The following is a 6865-nucleotide window of genomic DNA, read 5'->3' on the forward strand; positions in this document are numbered from 1 at the left end:
CGATTACGCGAAATAATTCCATGCAATTTACTATTCTAGTAAATTTTTGAATGAAAATCAGTTGAATTATACCACCATTGAAAATGAATTACTAGTAGTGGTATTCGCTTTAGAAAAATGTTGGGCATGACTAATTGGTTTGAAAGTGGTTATTTTAACATATCATGTATCGTCGAAATACCTTTTCAACATATGATATTATAATGTGTTAACAATGTTTCAATATATCACTTGTCTAGGTTGGACAATGGAGAAGTCACTTTGAAGGAAAATAGGATCAATGAAGATTTTTTGGATGAACACTTATTGGAAATTAGCAAATGACCCTGGTTTGTTGATTTGGGTAATTATAAAGCCATAAAAAGTGTTCCAGAAGATTATACTTGGCAACAGAAAAAAACAATTTTATAAAGAGGCTAACCACTATTTGTGCGATGAACCTTATCTGTTTAAAGTTAGTAATGACAATTTAATCCAGAGGTTGTTGTAGGTAAAGAAGCAAGATGCATTATGTGGCATTGATATAGCTCAACTTATTGAGTCTTATGAATGTCGGGGAATCAATTTTATGGGTACTTTTCCTCCATCCAACTCTAATGTTTACATTCTGGTTTGTGTTGATTATGTCACTAAATGGGTAGAAGCAATAACTTGTGTCACTAATGATGCCCAAATTGTCTCAATTTTTTTAAAAAAAGAATGTTTTTGCTAGGTTTGAAGTCCATAGAGTGTTGATCAATGATGGAGGAACTCACTTTTGCAATAAATACTTGGAAAGTGTGTTGGATAAATATAATGTGCATCATAAGTTATCAATACCATATCATCCTCAAACTTGTGGGAAAGTAGAAGTTTCAAACAGGTAACTTAATTAGATTTTAAAAAGAATGGTTGCTGCATTCAGGAAAGATTGGTAAAAAATCTAGATGATGCTCTTTGGGATTATAGGACATCATTTAAGACCCATCATGGATTGTCACCATATATGTTGGTTTATGGAAAGGCTTGTCATTTTCCTGTCGAGCTAGAACATAAAGAATATTGGGTAGTCAAGTTCTCAAATTTCAATGAAATAGTAGTAGGACGAAAGAGATTGTTGAAGATGGATGAATTAGAAGAGATCAGACTGAGAGCATATGAAAATATTATGATCTATAAAGAAATAATCAAAAGATATCCTGATAAGAATTTGGTAAGAAGAGAATTTCAAGTAGGATAAAAAGTTCTATTGACAACTCTCGATTGAGGTTGTTCCATGGTAAGTTGAAATCGAGATAGTATATACCTTTTATTATAAATAAGGTGTTTGTAAAGGGGGTTGTAGAAATACAAGATTCAATAGATTTTCATATTTTCACCATAAATGTACATAGGTTAAAGATCTATTCAATATGTAAAATAACATTAGAGAAGGTTTCAGTGGTGCTTGGAGATCCTTAGATGAATGAGTCATGCTAATGACCTTAAAGAAGCGCTTAATGGGAGGAAACCCATCAGAGTTTTTATTTCAGTTTTAGTTTTTATTTCAATATTTCCCTTTTTGTAATATGATCTAAGGAAGAGTACTATCTAGCCTTCATGAAAACTCTTTCCTTTGTACTTCGCTTTGCTTTTAATTAATGAACTTGTTTGCTTTTGTTATTTATTTCAATTTTAATTTTCTACCTTACTAGTGCTATTATAAAAAAGAAAAGAAGAATTCACCAGAAAAAGAATGAACAAAAGTGATCAACATTGAAGTTCCTTTGCAGAATGAAAGTTGATGAAGAAAATGGAAGCCAACTACTTGTACTCAATCTCCGGAGACCTCATCTAATAAGGTTTGAGCCAAATATTTCCATTGTTCACTTTTCCTTCTTATGAGAGTATCCATGCACTCATTATTTTTAATAATTTACATTGTTTCAATTTAGTATATTGGTCTGATAAATACACACTGAGGTAATTGTTTTTTAATATTATAAGCCTTTTTAAGCCACCATGTTCTAAGATGATTATATCTCTTGCTAAACACTTTGAGCCTAAGCATTTATTTTGGTGACATAGTCATGTTATATAGTCATGTTATATAGTCATTTGAATTGAATGATTAAATCTTTCCACTCTCTTTGGAGTAGGTAATAAAATTATTTTTCTTGTCTGATGCAAAAGAATAAGTTTGAGGTTGCTCTTAAAAGTTAGAAATGTTTAAGTTTGGGGTTGGGGCACTAGAGAAATTGGTCTAAAAGAAAGAAAATAAAAGAAAAGAACAATAAGAAGTTAAAAATGACTTCTACAAAAAAAATTGTGAAAAACAAAGATAAATAGGTCCAACAAAATGCAGTGTCTTGTACTGAATGAACAAGAAAAGAGTGATGTACTTAACTACAAAGGTTTAAGCCTATTATCCTAAATTATCCTACCTTGACATAAGCCACGTTACAACCTTGAAAAGATCTCAAAAGTGTGTGTTTAAATATGACTTTGATTAACTTTGATAAAAAGTTTACAAACTCATTGCTTAATGCTTTTGTGAGTTGATTGTGTGATCACCTTATCAAATCAAGTGAATTTATGTGAGATGAGAGACATGTTGGGTACTTGTGAGTTGGAATAACTTTTTTGTTTTCATTGGACTGAAGCAGGGAATGGAAATGTTGATCAGAAAAATTAAAAGGGTGACGTTCATTGATAGGGGTAAGCATTTTAATTTTAATGAAATATTTGCAGACAGGTTACTTGAGGATAAACAACAAAGTAAGGGTTCAGGTGACACTATGTCATTATGTAAAATTTGTGATTAATTTCGACGGAATCAGAGGAATAACGAACAAAAGCCAAGCAAAAATGTGGAAGAATGGAACAAAGTTGCAAAAGTGTGAAGGAAGTGGACTTAATGAAATTTTGAAGAAAAAAGAGATAATTCACGTATGTTTTTAACGCAGTCGTGATGCTGACATCATGGGCATGATGATGTCATATCGTGGTTGTGATTCTCACTAACATGATCATAATATTGTGCAGGCATGACACGCAGTAATTGCTATAAGTAGGGCTTTTTGGCTACTTTTTAGAAGTTCCAAATTTTGATAGAGAAAATGATGGCTTGGAGTTCTAAAGTAAGGATTTTGATGGTTTTGGAAGCCATTTAAGACATTTATCTTCCTTGAATTTCATGTACTCTTCACCTAAACTTATGGTAATTATTACATGCACTATGAGTAGCTAGATTCCTTAAATTAGGTATTTTGAGACAAACCTGCTTGTACCTTGTTGGATCATATACCTGTTTGATATTGATTCAATTCTTTTATGTTATTGTTACTATTTAGTTGTTCTTGATTTTAATGCGTTTTGTGTATTGACGAATGCATAAATAGATATTAGATGAATATGGATTATTGACCGTAATTCTACATATCTGATCTAGGGAATTTATTCAACTTTGTAATTAACTAGGAATAGGTAATTAGAAGTTCTGGCTTTTTAATAAACAAACTTAGAACACCTAGTTTAACTCTGAATTAACCTAAGGAATTAGGGAATTATTGTGTAACTTAGTGAGTTGTACACCAAGGAATTGAATGTAATGGTTTTGTTAATTTGAAATAGGACTTTAAACATATTAGTAATTAAGCTAATACACAGTTTATCAACAAGTATAACAGGGGATTCAAAATAAATTTCTAATAACCTTTAATAATTGATTTTTATTCTGTAAAGTTTCCCGTTCTCATTGGTACCAAATCAATCTTAAACCCCATTTCTTTGTTATTCACTTTAATTTGCACTATTGTTACCATGTTAAAATTTATAATCCATGTGGAGACGAATTTAATTTATTACTTCAACGAGACTAAAATACTTGCTATAATTGTCCATTACCTACCATCCCCAAAGTAGTGGACAAGCTTAATTGTATAATAGGGAGATAAAAAGAATGATTGAAAAGGTAGTTAACTCATCTAGGAAGGATTGGACAAAACATCTAGATGATGATTTGTGGGCCTACATAACTACTTTCAAAACGCCTTTAGGAATGTCTCCCTATATAATTTTCTATGGCAAGGCTTATGACGTACCCATTTAATTACAATACAAAGCCTTTTGGACTATTAAGAAATTGAACTTCAACTTGCAAGTTGTTAGGAAAACAAGGATATTGTAACACCCACATGTAATATACATCTAGAAAATATATTATACATAATGTAATTGATACTGATACACATAAGAGTCGATCGAAAATGTTATATATATATATATATATATAATATATATATATATATATATATATATATATATATATATATATATATATATATATATATATATATTATATATATATATATATATATATATATATATATATATATATATATGTGTGTGTGTGTGTGTGTGTGTGTGTGTGTGTATAAAATAAAAAATATACGTAAATGGCACATGATATACAATGGTGCCTAAACAAAAACTAGGATCTAAAACATAGTCCATATGATCCACAACTGAAGATCATAATCCAAAAAGTCCGGTCGCCAAAATATCATCAAGCAAGCTTATCCATGCTTTTACCCTGCTCAAAACTACCTGAAACAAAATCAATAATAGTGGGGTGAGATGATAATCTCAGTGAGTTCCCCAATATTATGGATCCACTTGGCTTTAAAGGGATTTCTTGTCGATTCTTACTTAAGTCATTTCACTTCATCCTACTCGTGCACAATTACACAATATAACAACAACTTAAGCATCTAAGGGAAATATCGTTTTGTATGGAAAACACACAACATGAGTTCACATAAATTCAAAAATTTCTATTCGAGAATGCATAACAAAGTATCTTTCTCCGACCAATCCTACGTCTAGGACTACGGACACAAGCTACAAATCTCCGCTTCCTCAGAAAATTTCTCCTTAGAATCATCCAAATCCACGAACTATGGGCATGGGTCATGACCGGTCACCAATTCTACTAGTTTTCTGACACTTATTCGACATTAATTCACAAAGTCGTTAACAGTTTATTTTAACTTTTTGTATTATTTTGTCAAGTAAATTAGATATTCGCATTTCCATTCTCGTTTGGTTATTATTTTTGGTTTTCATCAATGTACTACATTTTATGTTTTCTTTTGGTAGTTCTGTTGGTTTTCAGGTGCAAGAAAGTATGCCCAAAGACTCGCCAAGGGAATCGGGCATTCCGGGTTCACGGAGAAGAAGTTTTGAAGTTACAGTGGCCCTGACATGGCCACCCGCGTTGCCTGACACGGCCCGTGTCAAGGGAAGGAGAAACTAGGATGAAAAGAGGAAAAACAGTGGGTTGACACGGGTGCCCGTGTCAGCTAACATGGCCCGTGTCAGCAAGTCTGACATGGGCGTGTTGGGAAATCAACAACAGTAATCCAACACGGCCGACCGTTTTGCATTACACGGCCAGTGTTGGCTTGGACGCCTCATCTTATAATTTTACCGGATTTTTGGAATTGCTGATCTCGGAGGGTATTTTGGGTATTTGCTACATCGATTAATTGATCAGTGACTATTTAGGGTACTTTTGCAGAAAGAGAACGAGACTTTTTGCACGACAAAGATTGGTAGGATTGAGGTTGGAACGATAAAGAGTTTTGGAGAACGGAGGTCCTTCAAGAGCGAATGAGATTGAAGATCAACGGAATCCCCATTTTCTTGTAATGTATAATTTAAATGTTGTATTTTATTTGAATAATATAAGCGGATAAACCCCCCAATTCCAGAGGGGTGCCCCTGATTTGATTGTGTAATGACTCTGAATTCGTAATTCCCTCAATTTTATGTTTGTTATTCAATTTAATTGTGCAATGTTTTTAACGCTTTCGTTATCAGAAAAAATAAGGATGGTTATATGGTTAACAAGTTGCGGGGATTGCAATTGTTAAGGTGTTTGCACAATTAAACTATAGTAGATATCATCTAGGACTAGGGATACCCTATGGTTACTGGTTATATCTTGTTATTTCAAAAGGCTTGGTTTCATCATATTTCCCTAAGGACTTAGAGATTAGAATGAATGACCAAAGATTTCCCTCTAAGGTATTAGGAGGAAACAATTTTAAGATCTGGTAAATGAATATTTGAACTGGTTGAGGAGATATACATTCAAGGTCATTGCAGGAGATAATCACACACCGTCCTTGGCATAATTTTATCATTTGTGTAAAAGTTGTATTTTGCATTCTGTCTAATTCAATTATAATGGGGATTTATTCCAAACCTTCAAAATACCGTTTTTGTTTAATTGAATCACAATTTAAACTAATATTACTGTGCAGTCCTCGAGATCGATATTTGGGAAATATCTCTATTATTATTACATTGGCAAAATAGTACACTTACTATTTTCCCGATCAAGTTTTTGGCGCCGTTGTCGGGGACTGCCAAATATAAAGTTTAAATTTAGTTCAATTGAATTTTTTTTGCTCTGCAACTAAATTTATTCTCTGTTCTTTTAGTTATTTATTTCGATCATTATCAACTAATTTGTGTCTGTTATTTGTATGCGAGGTAAGGCCTCAGCTGATTTTCCTTTTGACGCAGAAATCGAAATAAATTTGCGTGCAAGACTCAGACAAGCTAGATTAGCAAGACTAGAATTAGAAGAAGAACAACTTTCCATTTACTCAGGTTCAAATTCAGGTTAGGAGAGAGAGATCGAAATAATGGGGGAGAACCCACCACTACCAGAAAGACTATTGGGTAACTACGGAGGCACAAATGCACCAACCGGAAGATTAACAATTGTCTACCAACTGGTGAATGTGGCTAATTTCTAGCTACATCCAAGTACTATTAATCAACTTGAAAGAAAGGTAAATGAAGATGCAAACAAGTATTTGCAGAGGTTTCTGAC

Source organism: Lathyrus oleraceus, chromosome 5 (assembly GCF_024323335.1).
Source record: "Lathyrus oleraceus cultivar Zhongwan6 chromosome 5, CAAS_Psat_ZW6_1.0, whole genome shotgun sequence".
Lineage (NCBI taxonomy): Eukaryota > Viridiplantae > Streptophyta > Magnoliopsida > Fabales > Fabaceae > Lathyrus > Lathyrus oleraceus.